Source organism: Chiloscyllium plagiosum, unplaced genomic scaffold (genome assembly GCF_037043375.1).
Source record: "Chiloscyllium plagiosum isolate Xiang-an unplaced genomic scaffold, Cpla_swu_hap1 HiC_scaffold_2, whole genome shotgun sequence".
In the NCBI taxonomy this organism is placed as follows: domain Eukaryota; kingdom Metazoa; phylum Chordata; class Chondrichthyes; order Orectolobiformes; family Hemiscylliidae; genus Chiloscyllium; species Chiloscyllium plagiosum.
The window spans coordinates 42,951,091-42,965,049 of NW_028270140.1; positions in this window are offsets into that span (position 1 = coordinate 42,951,091).

Below are 13,959 nucleotides of genomic sequence, written 5' to 3' on the forward strand. Positions count from 1 at the left end.
TGCAGTGACCCAGGCTGTTTCAAGTTTGTTTCAAGTCCTGCAGAAGCAGATGGTAGAATTTAACTTCAATAAAAAAAATCTAAATATAAGAGTCTAATAATGACCACAAGACAATTGTTAAATGTTGTAAATATCCATCTAGTTCTGTAATCTTTTAAGGAAGATTACTATTGGCCTACGTACCTCCAATATAAAATCACATGATATAACTTCACTGAAGACATTTATGAGCCAACATGACTTTTTGTTTTATATGATAACGGGTTTTTGCATACATTATCTGGGTCCTCAAATGGATTATTTAAATTCTATTATATGTGAAATAAGTTTATAGTTTAAGTATTTGATTGCAAAAGTAGAACTCAAAGAAATTTCGGTTTTAGTTCTGTGAAGATAACTCGCTTGGTTTTTGTTTAATAAGAGTTTGGACAATAAGTTGGAATGGGAATTAAATAAATCATTTCCCAGAAAATATGAAATTTAAGTTAAATTCCTCAATCAGATACCAGGACAGTTAATTGCTGAATGTTTATAAATGTTGAGTTTTATGACATAAACTGAGAGTCCAAAGCCAGAATCAGGTTTCAGAAAAAGAATTTCATATCAGCAGAGGAGCAGGTTAGTTTGTAGAAATCTCCAGACCGTGAGTTTTTATTAGGATGAAATCTCTGAGTTGTGAAAATTGAAAAGGATCCAGTATTCAGAGCTGGCCATCAAAACTAGGGAAAGTTAGCTGGGTGAAAAATTGTAAAGTTAGGATATGAGTGGTACTTCACAGGGCTTGAGAATCTATAAATGACACAAGATAACAGAAAATTGAATCTTTGTTTTTGCTGTTTAAATTAAGGTCTTTCTAAATTGTCGTAAGTATACGTTAAACATTGAAACACAGAAAGTAGGAGCCAGAGTAGGCCACTCAGCTCTTCAAGTCTGCCAGCCATTTAATATGATCGTGGCTGACCATCTAGCTCAGTACCTGTTGCTGCTTTCTCCACATACGTTTTGATCTTTTTAGTCCTAAGAACTATATCTAACAACTTTTGCAAAATATTCAATGTTTTGTCCTTAATCACTTTCTGCGGTAGAGAATTCCACAGGTTTATCACTCTCTATGTGAGGAAATTTATCCTCATCTCAATCCTGAATGGCCTACCCTCTTTTCTTAAACTGTGACCACTGGTTCTGATCATTGGGAACATCCTGCCTGTGTTTACCCTATCTATTCTTGGTGGAGCTTTATAGGGTTTTATGAAATCTCCTCATTCTTCTTAACTCCAGTGAATATACCCGTAACTGATCCAATCTCACTTCATACATAGTTCCTGCCATCCCAGGAATCAGTCTGGTTAACTTTTCTTGCACTTGCTCCATAGCCAAAACATCCTTCCTCAGATAAGGAGACCAAAATAGTCTACAACACGGCAGGTGTGGTGTCACAAAGGGCCTGTACAATTGCAGCAATCTGAGCTCCTCTGCTCAAATTCTCTCACTGTGAAGGCCAACAAACCTTTTGCCTTCTTCATCATCTGCTGTATCTGTACGCTTACTTTCAGCAACTGCTGTACAAGAATTCTCAGGTCTCATTACACCTCCCCCTTTCCCAACCTATCGCCATTCAGATAAAAAGCTGCCTTCTTATTTTTGCTACATGTGGATAACCTCACATTTGCTCACATTTTACTTCATGTGTCATTTATTTTTCACTGATACAACTTGTCCAAATCACACTGAAGCATTTTGGCAACCTTCTCATAGCTCACCCTCACACATAGCTTTGTGTTGTCTGCAAACTTTAAAATACTGCATCTAGGTCTCTCATTTAAGTAATTAATATATATTGTGAGTACTTGTGGTTTAAGCATTGATCCTTGTAGGATCCCAGCAGCCACTGTCTGCCACTGAGAGAAAAATAACCATCTGTTCACCCTCTTTGTTTCCTGTCTGTGAACCAGTTCTCCATCCATGTCATTATCCAATCCTATGTGCTTTAATTTTGCACGATATTCTTTTATAATGGTACCTCATCAAAAGCCTACTAAAAATCCAAGTAAACCACACTAACTGGCTCCCCCTTATCAATTCTACTCTTTACATTCTCAAAATATTCCACTTGATTTATCAAACATGATTTCCTTTCATAAATCCATACTGACTCTATCTGATTCCATCACTGTTTACCAAGTGATCTGCTATTAAATATTTTATAATGAACTGTAGTATTTTCCATACTACCAATGTCAAGCTAACTGTTTTGTAATTTCTTGTTTTCTCTCTACCTCCCTTTTTAAATTGTGGCGTTACATTAGCTACTTTCCAATCCTTAGGAACTGTTCCAGAGTCTATAGAATCTTTAAAAATGACCACCATGCATCCATTATTTCTGGGCCATTTCTTTAAATATTCTGGGATGTATGTTATCAGGCCTTGGAATTAATGGACTTGGAGCATAGATATACATACAGTGCAGTTAGGAAGGGGCTTCCAAGATTTTGACCTGGTGACAGTGAAGGCATGGTGATATATTGCCATATCAGATCAGTACCAGGCTTGAAGGGGAATTTATTGGCAGGGGTGAACCCATGTATCTGCTGTCCTTGTCCTTTTAATTGATAGAGGCCAGGAGTTTGAAGGAATGTTGGGAGTTATTGCTAGTACAATGAGAAGAAAGGCAGATCCTGCCTGGTTGTCTGGTAGAGAATAGAAGGAAATGAAAGAAATTTTCTCAATTCACACTAATAATAGTGAAACACACGACAAAGAGCAGTCAGTCTAGCAAGATAATTTATTTTTACTTTAACAATTCCTCTTTGATCTTGTTGAAACATTAGAATTAGCAAATAAGTGAGATTAATTCAGTCCCTTGTCATATATGTTATCATCTATCTATAATAGCGCATTCACTTATATCTGTTAAATATTTACATTGAAGGGCTGTTAACTGTTCTGAACTGATCAAAATGATCTCAGCATGAATATGTTTTTAAGTAACAACTACACAATGCACATCAAATCTGTCATGACATCACGTTAACATTCTTACACACGTATAGTTGTGTATTTGGCCTTTGTTCCCGTGTTTTGCAATTGTATTGAAAACCCCTCTCACAGTCAAGACACATTCTCTTCTCATTAAGTAAATAGTATTACAGCCAATGAACCAATGCATAGTCACCTGGAAGAAAGCAAAGGTACAAAGTAGTAGCTGCATTTCCATTTATCTCACCACATGAGCATTACTATAGCCAACAGGAACTATAAGTCTACTGCATTCACAAAATATACACAAAGGCATTGACTGTATTAACAAATTCTCACGTTTAAATCATACAATATGACATAAGAACAGAAGCTGTAGAATGCAGAACCAGAGAAGTTTGCATCTTTCAAATTAGACCTGTGAATTTTCAGTCCACACTATATAGTTGATCACCAGGGGGTATTCTTTTGAGCTCTTGTCCCTTCAAAGGGCAAAAAGATTCAGGACCAGGGAGAGAAATCATGTGCAGTGGTGCTGCTTCTATTTCTGTGCCTCTTATCTCATCCCTACTTTGTCCCCTTTGACACTCAACAGCTTCTGTCAAATGCCTTCATGGTGCATTTGCATCCAAAAGAATGAATTAATGCAGCACAGAAGGAGGGCAATCAGCATATGGAATTTGAAGGTAACTCAAGTTAACCCTACTACTGCCACTCTACTCCAATACAATCCATCTATCCCTTTTTTCTTTTTCCAAATATTTATCTTATTGCCTTTCGAACACTAACTTGAATTTGCATCTAATTCTACTTTTTTTTTTAAACACTTCTCCTTGTGTCACTTCTGGTTCATTTGCCAATAAACTTAAATTAATTTAAATCTGAGTCATGTGATAACAATCATTCAGCCAGCAGAAACATTTTTAATTATAGAGTCATAGAGAAATACAGCATGGAAACAGACCCTTCGATCCAACTCATCCATGCTGACCAGTAATCCTAAATTAACCTAATCCCATTTGCCATAGCTTGGCACAGATCCCTCTAAACACTTCCTATTCATACGCTCATCCAGAAGTCTTTTAAATGTTGTAATTATACCAGCCTCCAGCACTTCCATCACTTTCTCTGGCAGCTTATTGCATACGTACACCACCCTCTGTGTGAAAAAGTTGCCCCTTAGGTCTTTTTTAAATCTTTCCCCTCTCACCCTAAACCTTTGCCCTTTAGTTCTGGACACCCCAACCCAGGGAAAAGACCTTGCCTATTTACCCTATCGTGCCCTTCCTGATTTTATAAGCCCATAGAAGGTGACACCTCAGCCTTTGACACTCCAGGGAGAACAGTGCCAGTTTATTCAGCCTCTCCCTGAAGCTCAAACCTTCGAACCCCGGCAAAATCCTTGTAAATCTTTTCTGAAGCCTTTCAGGTTTCGCAAGATCCTTCCAAAAGGAGGAGGACCAGAATTGCACACAATATTTCAAAAATGGACTGATCAGCCTCAACATGACCTCCCAACTCCTATACTTAATGCTCTGACCAACAAAAGAAAGCATACTAAATGTCTTTTTCACTATCCTAACTACCTGAGACTCCACTTTCAAGGAATTATGAACTTGAACTCCAAGGTCTCTTTGTTCCCCAGGACCAGTCGAACAATTCTTCCATCGCCTCTGCCTCCGAGCTTACTTTCACAATCAGGATTCCCGCCCACCTTCCAAGGACCCCTTCGCCCACCTCCAACACACTGCATCCACCTGGACACCCCGCACTGGCCTATTACCTACCCTCGACCTCTTCATTTCCAACTGCCGCCGGGACATTAACCACCTCAACTTGTCTACCTCCCTCCCCCACTCCAAACTCTCACCCTCACAACGTGCAGCCCTCCAATCCCTCTGCTCCAATCCCAACATCACCATCAAGCCAGCGGATAAAGGGGGTGCAGTGGTAGTCTGGCACACTGACCTCTACACTGCTGAAGCCAAACGCCAACTCGAGGACACCTCTTCCTACTGCCCCCTTGACCAAGACCCCACCCCCCATCACCAAACCATCATCTCCCAGACCATACAGAACCTCATCACCTCGGGAGATCTCCCACCCACAGCTTCCAACCTCATAGTCCGTGAACCCCGCACTGCCTGGTTCTACCTCCTTCCCAAGATCCACAAGCCTGACCACCCTGGCCGACCCATTGTCTCAGCATGCTCCTGCCCCACTGAACTCATCTCTACCTACCTCGACACTGTCCTATCCCCTCTAGTCCAGGAACTCCCCACATACGTTCGAGACACCACCCACACCCTCCACCTCCTCCAAAACTTCCGTTTCCCTGGCCCACAATGCCTCATCTTCACCATGGATATCCAATCCCTCTACACCTCCATCCGCCATGACCAGGGCCTCCAAGCCCTCCGTTTTTTCCTCTCCAGACATCCCCAACAGTGCCCTTCCACCAACACTCTAATTTGTTTGGCTGAACTGGTCCTCACCCTTAACAATTTCTCCTTCGAATCCTCCCACTTCCTCCAGACCAAAGGGGTAGCCATGGGCACACGTATGGGCCCCAGCTATGCCTGTCTCTTTGATGGCTACGTAGAACAGTTGATCTTCCGTAATTACACCGGTACCACTCCCCACCTCTTTCTCCGTTACATTGATGACTGCATTGGCGCCACCTCATGCTCCCGCGAGGAGGTTGAGCAATTCATCAACTTCACCAACACATTCCACTCTGACCTTAAATTTATCTGGACCATCTCTGACACCTCCCTCCCCTTCCTGGACCTCTCCATCTCCATTAATGATGACCGACTTGACACTGACATTTTTTACAAACCCACTGACTCCCACTGCGACCTGGATTACACCTCTTCCCTCCCAACCTCTTGCAAAAATGCCATCCCTTATTCCCAATTCCTCTGCCTCTGCCGTATCTGCTCCCAGGAGGACCCGTTCCACCACAGAACACACCAGATGGCCTCCTTCTTTAGAGTCCGCAATTTCCCTTCCCACGTGGTTAAAGATGCCCTCCAACGCATCTCGCCCACATCCCACACCTCTGCCCTCAGACCCCACCCTTCCAACCGTAACAAGGACAGAACGCCCCTGGTGCTCACCTTCCACCCTACCAACCTTCACATAAACCAAATCATCCGCCGACATTTCCACCACCTCCAAAAAGACCCCACCACCAGGGATATATTTCCCTCCCTACCCCTTTCTGCCTTCCGCAAAGACCGTTCCCTCCGTGACTACCTGGTCAGGTCCACGCCACCCTACAACCCACCCTCCCATCCTGGCAACTTCCCCTGCCACCGCAGGAACTGTAAAACCTGCGCTCACACTTCCTCCCTCACCTCTATCCAAGGCCCTAAAGGAGCCTTCTTTATCCATCAAAGTTTTACCTGCACATCCACTAATATCATTTATTGTATCTGTTGCTCCCGATGCGGTCTCCTCTACATTGGGGATACTGGGCACCTCCTAGCAGAGCACTTTAGGGAACATCTCGGGGACACCCGCACCAATCAACCACACCGCCCCGTGGCCCAACATTTCAACTCCCCCTCCCACTTTGCCGAGGACATGGGGGTCCTGGGCCTCCTTCACCGCCGCTCCCTCACCACCTGGAGGAAGAATGCCTCATCTTCCGCCTCAGAACACTTCAACCCCAGGGCATCAATGTGGACTTCAACAGTCTCCTCATTTCCCCTTCCCCTACCTCACCCTAGTTCCAAACTTCCAGCTCAGCACTGTCTCCATGACTTGTCCGGACTTGTCCAACCTGCCTATCTCCTTTTCCACCTATCCACTCCACCCTCTCCTCTCTGACCTATCACCTTCATCCCCTCCCCCATTCATCTATTGTACTCTATGCTACTTTCTCCCCACCCTCACCCTCCTCTAGCTTATCTCTCCACGCTTCAGGCTGTCTGCCTTTATTCCTGATGAAGGGCTTTTGCCCGAAACATCGATTTCGCTGCTCCTTGGATGCTGCCTGAACTGCTGTGCTTTTCCAGCACCACTAATCCAGAGTGTATAAGTCCTGCCCTGGTTTGCCTTTCCAAAATGTAACACCTCACATTTATCTAAATTAAACTCCGTCTGCCACTCCTCAGCCCATTGGCTGATCTGATCACGATCACATTGTAATCCTAGGTAACCTTCTTCACTGTCCACAACACCTCAAATTTTGGTGTCATCTGCAAACTTACTAACTATACCTCCTATGTTCACATCCAAGTCATTTATGTAAATGATGAAAAGCACTGGACACAGCACCAACTCTTGAAGCACACCGCTGGTCACAGGTTAGACCAAGGAGAGCTAATGGATTGTATCTATCTGGATTTCCAGAAGACCTTTGATCAATGCTGCACAGGAGGTTGCTGATTAAGATAATAATCCAAGGTATTAGAGGCAAGGTACTTGCACAGTTAGAAGATTGACTGTCTGGCAGAATGCATAGAGTGGGGATAAAAGGGTTCTTCTCAGGATGGAAGCCAGTGACTAGTGGTGTTCCACAAGGGTCAGTGTAGGAACCACAACTTTTCACTTTATACATTAATGATCTGGATGAAGGAACTGAGGGGAATCTGGCTACATTTGCAGGGGGGCGGTCAGGTTGTATTGAGAAGGCAGGGAGGCTGCAGTAAGATTTAGACAGGTTCGGAGAGTGGGCAAAGAAGGGGAAGATGAAATACGTTGTGGGAAAGTGTGAGGTAATGCACTTTTGTAGGAAGAATAGAGACATAGACTATTTTCTAAATGGGGACAAAATTCAGCAATTGGGAGTGCTAGTCCAGGATTCTCTTAAGGTTGACTTTCAGGTTGAGTTGGTAGTTAGGAAGGCAAATACAATGTTGTCATTCATCTCAGGAGGACAAGATAAAAGCAGGGATGTACTTTTGAGGCTTTATAAGGCTCTGGTCAGATGACATTTTGAGTATTGTGAGCATCTTTGTGCCCATACCTCAGGAAGGTTGTTTTGGCCCTGGACTGGGTCCAGAGGAGGTTCAAGTGAATGATCCCAGGAATGAAAAGCTTAACATAAGAGGAATGTTTGAGGACCCTGGGACTATACTCGATGGAGGTTAGAAGGATGAAGGGGTGTCTGATTGAAACTTACAGAATTCTGAACAGCCTGAATAGAGAGCATGTTGGAAAGGTGTTTCCATTGGCAGGAGAGACAAAGGCCTGAGGGCACAGCCTAAGAGTCAAGGGAAGGCCCTTTAGTACGAAGATACGGAGAGACTTTTTTAGCCAAAGAGTGGTGAATCTGTGGAATTCATTGCCACAGAAGGCTGTGGAGGCCAGGTCATTGAGTATATTTCAAACAGAGCTAGATAAGTTCTTGATTGCCAATAGAATCAAAGGTTATGGGGAGAAAGTGAGAAAATAGAATTGAGAAACTTATCAGTCATGATTGAATGGTGGAGCAGATTCGATGGGCTGAATGGACTAATTTCTGCTCCTATGTCTTATGGCCTTATAACTTCATGTGCTTTCATCAAATCCCTACAGGTGTACACCAGAATATATGAACTGGGAGCAGGAGTATGCAACCCAGCCTTGGAGACCAGAAAAATGGGAAGGCTTTGCAGGGGTTCATAAGCAATTTACTGGATGACTCTCAAAATAAGGCTGATGTTGCTATCCTAAAAGCCATGACATCTGGCTGCAAAAGTGCAGCACATTAGAAACATAGAAACATAGAAAAAATACAGCGCAGTACAGGCCCTTTGGCCCTCGATGTTGCGCCGATCCAAGCCCACCTAACCTACACTAGCCCACTATCCTCCATACGCCTATCCAATGCCCGTTTAAATGCCCATAAAGAGGGAGAGTCCACCACTGCTACTGGCAGGGCATTCCATGAACTCACGACTCGCTGAGTAAAGAATCTACCCCTAACATCTGTCCAATACCTACCACCCCTTAATTTAAAGCTATGCCCCCTCGTAATAGCTGACTCCATACGTGGAAAAAGGTTCTCATGGTCAACCCTATCTAAACCCCTAATCATCTTGTACACCTCTATCAAGTCACCCCTAAACCTTCTTTTCTCCAATGAAAACAGCCCCAAGTGCCTCAGCCTATCCTCATTCGATCTTCCTACCATACCAGGCAACATCCTGGTAAACCTTCTCTGCACCTGTTCCAGTGCCTCCACATCCTTCCTATAGTATGGCAACCAAAACTGCACACAATACTCCAGATGCGGCCGCACCAGAGTCTTATACAACTGCAACATGACCTCAGGACTCCGGAACTCAATTCCTCTACCAATAAAACCAGTACGCCATATGCCTTCTTCACCGCACTATTTACCTGGGTGGCAACTTTCAGAGATCTGTGTACATGGACACCAAGATCCCTCTGCTCATCCACACTGCCAAGTATCCGACCATTAGCCCAGTACCCCATCTTTTTGTTATTCTTCCCAAAGTGAATCACCTCACACTTAGCTACATTGAACTCCATTTGCCACCTTTCTGCCCAGCTCTGCAGCTTATCTATATCCCGCTGCAACCTGACACATCCTTCCTCACTGTCAACAACTCCACCTACTTTCGTATCATCCGCAAACTTGCTCACCCAACCTTCTAGCCCCTCCTCCAGGTCATTTATAAAAATGACAAACAGCAACGGTCCCAAAACAGATTCTTGCGGAACACCGCTAGTAACTGCACTCCAAGATGAACCTTTACCATCAACTACTACCCTCTGTCTTCTTCCAGCCAGCCAATTCCTAATCCAAACCTCCAACTCACCCTCAATGCCATACCTCTGTATTTTTTGCAGTAGCCTACCATGGGGAACCTTATCAAATGCCTTACTAAAATCCATATACACCACATCTACTGCTTTACCCTCATCCACCTCCTTAGTCACCTTCTCAAAGAATTCAATAAGGTTTGTGAGGCACGACCTGCCCTTCACAAAACCATGCTGACTATCCTTGATCACATTATTCCTATCCAGATGTTCATAAATCCTATCCCTTACAATTCTCTCTGAGACTTTGCCCACAACAGAAGTGAGACTCACCGGCCTATAGTTACTAGGGTTATCACTACTCCTCTTCTTGAACAAGGGAACCACATTTGCTATCCTCCAGTCTACTGGCACTATTCCTGTCGACGAGGACATAAAAATCAAGGCCAATGGCACTGCAATCTCCTCCCTTGCTTCCCAGAGAATCCTAGGATAAATGCCATCAGGCCCAGGGGACTTATCTATTTTCACCCTTTCCAGAATTTCCAACACCTCTTCCTTACATACCTCAAAGCCGTCCATTCTAATTAATTGTGACTCAGTATTCACATCGGCAACAATGTCCTGTTCCTGAGTGAATACTGATGAAAAGTATTCATTCAGTGTCTCCCCAATCTCTTCAGCCTCCATACGCAACTTCCCACTACTATCCTTGACTGGACCTATTCCTACCCTAGTCATTTTTTTATTCCTGACATACCTATAGAAAGCCTTTGGGTTTTCCCTAATCCTACCAACTAAGGACTTCTCATGTCCCCTCCTTGCTGCTCTTAGCTCTCTCTTCAGATCCTCCTGGCTACCTTATAACTCTCAATCGCCCCAATTGAACCTTCACGCCTCATCTTTACATAGGCCGCCCTCTTCCCTTTAACAAGGGATTCCAATTCCTTATTAAACCACGGCTCCCTCACACGACCTTTCCTCCCTGCCTGACAGGTACATACTTATCAAGGACACTCAATAGTTGCTCCTTGAACAAGCTCCACATATCAACTGCGCCCTTCTCTTGAAGCCTACTTTTCCAAGCCACGCATCCTAAGTCGTGCCTCACCGCATCATAATTTCCCTGCCCCCAGCTATAACTCTTGCCCTGCAGTGCACACTTAAACCTCTCCATCACTAGAGTAAAAGTCACCGAATTGTGGTCACTGTCCCCAAAGTGCTCACCTACCTCCAATTCTAACACCTGGCCTGGTTCGTTACCCAGAACCAAATCCAGTATGGCCTCACCTCTTGTTGGCCTGTCTACATATTGTGTCAGGAAACCCTCCTGCACACATTGGACAAACACCGACCCATCTAACGAATTCGAGCTATAGCTTTCCCAGTCAATATCTGGAAAGTTAAAGTCCCCCATAACAACCTATTACTTTCACTCTTCTCCTGAATCATCCTCGCAATCCTTTCTTCTACGTCTCTAGGACTATTAGGAGGCCTGTAGAAAACTCCTAACAGGGTGACCTCACCTTTCCTATTCCTAACCTCAGCCCAAACTACCTCAGATGGCGAGTCTTCATCCATCGTTCTTTCCACCGCTGTAATACTATCTTTGACAAGCAATGCCACACTTCACCCTCTTTTACCCCCACCTCTGACCCTACTAAAACATTTAAACCCTGGAACCTGCAACAGCCAATCCTGTCCCTGTTCTACCCATGTCTCTGTAATAGCCACAACATCAAAATCCCAGGTACCAACCCACGCTGCAAGTTCACCTACCTTATTTCGTATACTTCTTGCATTAAAGTATACACACTTCAAGCCACTTTCCTGTTTACAAGTACCCTCCTTTGAGATTGATGCCATGTTCCTAACCTCCCTGCACTCCAGGTCCTGCACCCTAAAGCTACAGTCTAGGTTTCCATGCCCCTGCAGAGTTAGTTTAAACCCCCCCCCAAGAGCACTAGCAAACCTCCCCCCAAGGATTAGTTAGACAAAAGCATTGAATATTTTTCAGGGGGGAGTTACATATAAATTCTTATGTTTGGAAGGGTATAGGGAGAAATCAGGAACTGACTTAAATGATCACCCATGATCACCTTAAATGATAGAGCAAACCCAAAGGGTCAAATGCCTCACTCTGGATCACTACAGGAGGGCTGTAAAGGTAGGTATTTGCACCATACAGCTGAAGTGCTTTAACTGCAGGAGTATGGGCTGAATACAGGAGGTTAGGATTAGCTAGGCATCTGTACGGACATGATGGACTGAACAGTCTACATAAGTCTTGATCATTTGCTCTTTACATTGATAAGATATATTTTGAAGTGCATTTTCAGTTATCTAAACAAATGTGCAACTAATTTTTGAACAGAATAGTTCTGTTTGGAACAAGGACATGGCATGATAATCTCATGGAGTGTTGTGTTGTCAGAGATATTGCTATGACAGAGATGACATGCTAACCTGAGATGTTGGAAGATCCAATGGTATCATATTGAAGAAAGGCAAGATGTACCTCATTAAATCCACAAATAATATTCTCTTACCCAGCCACTAAAGAAAAATGATTATCCCTTGCTGTCGGTGTAATCTTGCGCTCTGCACAATTTGGCCGATTCATTTGCACATTACAAAAGTAACTACATGACAACAATGCAAAATCTGCATGGTTTGTTTCCATGGTGACAGGTCTTAGAATAACTTCTGTCCTTTCTAGGATCTATTGACACTACTAGAGTTTAAGTTGTTGGTAAGATTTATTTACAATTAATATTTTGCTAAATATCTGCACTATTAAGCTTAGAATGAGGCTGCACACGTTGTCAGTTCTCTCCAGAGTCTGATGTCGTGTGATTTTTATATCACAACTTATACATTTGACAATGAACGCTTCTCTCTACACATGCAGCATCTTGTGGTTGTGATGGGCACTCTCTAAATGCAAGCTCTTTTTATTCTGTTTTAGGTTGGGCTACTTGAGGGAGAAGAGCCACTGGAGAATTCCTGCCTTGCATGAATAATGCCAACAGGATATTTTACATCCAGCTGAACTGCTCAGACATCAGTTTAAAATCTCATTAGATATATGACAGCTTGAACAGTTCAATACCCTCAGAGTATCCATTAGAAGCATCAGACTATACCATGGTCTCAAGTCATGGAGTGAGGGTTGAGCCACGTACAAGCATCTGCTTGAGAGTGCAGCCTGCTGAGCCACGCTGAAACTTCTGATAGGTTTCTGAAGCGACATAGAGGTGACAGCTATCAGACAGCATGTATTGTCAACACTGCTGAAAAGGTCATTACCGTCATCTTCATTTTAGCACTCTCACGGTTCACGCTGCGATTATAAAACATAATAATTATTTATTTGTGTTAATTCTTTCACATCAATGATGTTCCCTAGCCAACAAATCTATTAAGTCACAGCAAGAATTCTGTGCTCTGAAGCACTAACCTCCATATAGTTCCACAATATAACAAGATTTATGAGTGGGCAAAAATAACAGTTACGAGAACAAAAGGGAGGAGGAATGAATATGCTTGATATCCCTCAAAACACTGCAATGCTACATATCTTTGCTTTTCACAAGTCAAAGAGTCATAGAGTCATACAACATGGAAACAGATCCTTTGGTCCAACCAATCCATGCCGAACATAACCCCAAACTAAACTGGATCCATCTATCTACTCCTGGCCCATGTCCCTACAAACCTTTTCTAAACATGTATCCATCCAAATGTCCTTTAACTGTTATAATTGTAAACGCATCCACACTTCCTCAGCAAGTTCAGTCCACATGTGAACCACCATCTGTAAAAAAAAGCCTCTCGTCTCCTCTCACCTTAAAAATGTATCCCTTCATCTTGAAATCCCCCATCCTAGGGAAAAGGCAATTACCATTAACTCTATTGATACCTTTCATTATTTTATAAACTTCAATCAGGTTGTCTCTCAACTGCAGTGCTCCAGTGAAAAAAGTCCCAGCCTATCCAGCATTTCTCTATAATTCAAATGGCAAGTTGACATCCCAAACTGAATTCCATTCTAAGTATTGATGATTGGAACATTCACAGTTAATTTCAGCAGTCAATATTACTGTTAGTAACTTCGGCTGTCTAAGTTATCAACATAAACACAACAGGCTTGCCCCCCTCATCCAACTCAGAGCGAGTCATAAATCCAAATGGCTAAAGAAATTCAAGATCCTAATTAGGCGGCAAAATATTATGGATAAAAGGTGTTCGAAATGGTTG